Raw genomic sequence first — 2,500 nt, 5'->3', positions numbered from 1 at the left:
AACATTATACTTGTTTGAGATTCTCAAAAAAAAAAAAAAAAAAAAAAAAAAAAATTTCACGCCTCGGCCGAGTCATGCTCGAGCAATGGCCGAGGCAGGATGTAGCGACGGCCCAGTCATGCTCGAGCAATGGCCGACCGGACGACTGGAACATGTTTTGGAGCTTGTAAACTTAATTTAAAAATAATCCTATGGGTTCTCTTCACAAGACCAACTCCAGATCTCTTAGAAAACATTATACTTGATGGACATTCAATGAAATTAAAAAAAAAAAAAAAAAAAAAATTTGACGCCTCGGCCGAGTCATGGCCGAGCAGGATGGAGCGACGGACGAGTCATGCTCGAGCAATGGCCGACCGGATCCTGGAACGTGATTTTAAAAAATTAATTTAAAAATATTCCCGTGGGTTCTCTTGATTATAGCTCGAGCATATATCTTAAAAAACATTATACTAGATGGAGGTTCAAAAAAAAAAATAAAAAAAAATAATTTTTTTTTTTTGGTCATGGCCTTGGAAAATTTAATGTTTACTGGTGTCACATGGCCAAATGTTCGTTTGTATCTTTAGGGGGGGTGGTTCCTTGAGCTTGAAAATGTTGACCAAGAGTTGACTCGCATGATAAGAGCATAATTTGCTACGGACCCAAAGACGGATTATGACCGGGCTGACCCGACAAGTCGCGACCGACCGCCGGTGACCCCCCGCCGGCGGCGGAGCTCCGGCGACCGCCCGCCGGAAAATTTTCCGGCGACCAAAAATTTTCCGTGGATGAAAATTTGTTGGAATATGAATGTTCTCCCTAAAAGGTTAAGAACCAAGGCGGAGGCAAGTCTAGTGAGGTAAAATAATGGGTTGAAGGCTCGTGAGAAAACGTTAGAGCCGCCGATGCATGCTCGAGCGACGGGAGAGAAATGCTCGAGCGACGGGAGTGAAATACTCGAGCATGATCGAGCACGGGCCGAGGCATGCTCGAGCGACGGGAGAGAAACGCTCGAGCATGATCGAGCACGGCCGAGGAATGCTCGAGCGACGGGAGAGAAATGCTCGAGCATCGAGCATGGCCGAGGCATGCTCGAGCGACGGGAGAGAAATGCTCGAGCATGCTCGAGCATGGCCGAGGAATGCTCGAGCGACGGGAGGAATGCTCGAGCATGATAGAGGATGGCCGAGGCATGCTCCATCGCTGGCCGAGGCATGCTCCATCGCTGGCCGAGGCATGCTCGAGCGATGGCCGAGGCATGCTCGAGCGACGGGAAAGAAATGCTCGAGCATGCTCGAGCATGGCCGAGGAATGCTCGAGCATGCTAGAGGATGGCCGAGGCATGCTCCATCGCTGGCCGAGGCATGCTCGAGCGATGGCCGATGCACGCTCGATCGTTGGCATGATCGAGCGATGACCGAGTCATGCTCGAGCGACGGGAGGGAAATGCTCGAGGCACGGTCGAGCGATGGCCGAGAGATGGCCGACCGAGAAATGCTGGGGCGCGCTCGAGCAATGGCCGAGGCGACGGGCGAGAAATGCTCGAGGCACGCTCGAGCGATGGCCGAGAAATGCTCGAGAGACGGCCGAGAAATTCTCGAGGCACGCTCGATCAATGGCCGAGTCACAGCTTGAGGGACGGGAGAGAAATGCTCGAGTCATGCTCGAGCGGCGGCAGTGGGGCGAATGGCGAAAGTGGGTTAGGGCATCAGAATACTTCACAGAGGTTAATAAAATTTCCCAGAAAATTTTTTTGTACCCCTCCTCAGCCATTTTAATGTTTACTGGTGTCAGATGGCCAAATGTTCGTTTGCATCTTTAGGGGGGGGTGGTTCCTTGGGTGGGCTGGGGACTGGGCCATGGCGGGCCCGGCTGGCCCATTTCATCGAGTCATTCCTCGACCGCGGCGGGGATGTGTGGGCTTGGGACACACGGCGACGCGGGTTTTGACGGGAAGGGGCGGCGCCGCCATGGGCCGCCGTGCTCCGGCGGTGGTGCGACGGAATTTTTTGACGGATTTGACGGAAAATGGCGGGGATTTGTAGGCTAATGGAAACACGGTGTTGTGTTTCTCCGGCAGAGGGTGGCGCCACCGTGCGCTGCCTTGCTCCGGCGGAATTGTGAGGATGAGTATGGCTGGTGGCTTTTCTCCGGCGAGGATGTGTGGCCCACTGGACACGCGGAGAAGTGGTATGGTGGAGGAGGGCGGCGTTGATGTGTGGGCCCTGGACACACTGAGAAGTGGGACGGTGGAGGAGGGCGGCGAGGATGTGTGGGGGCCACTGGACACACGGAGCCATTGAACGGTGGCCTCCGCCGCCGATGATTTGTGGGCCTTTGCACACATGGACTCGTTGGGCGGCGGAGGAGGGCGGCGAGGATGCGTGGCGGCCAACACGCGGAGCCTTTTAAAAAAAAATGATTTTCAAGAATTTATTTTAAAAAACAAAATGTTTTTATTAAAAATTCTTCTTCAAAGAAAAAAAATTATATTTTGGTTTTAATTAATAATAAAATG

The sequence above is a fragment of the Urtica dioica genome, chromosome 2 (genome assembly GCF_054948205.1).
Source record: "Urtica dioica subsp. dioica isolate 48M chromosome 2, U.dioica_male_clone48M_v1_H2, whole genome shotgun sequence".
Classification (NCBI taxonomy): Eukaryota; Viridiplantae; Streptophyta; class Magnoliopsida; order Rosales; family Urticaceae; genus Urtica; species Urtica dioica.
Note: the sequence above shows the minus strand (reverse complement) of the source record.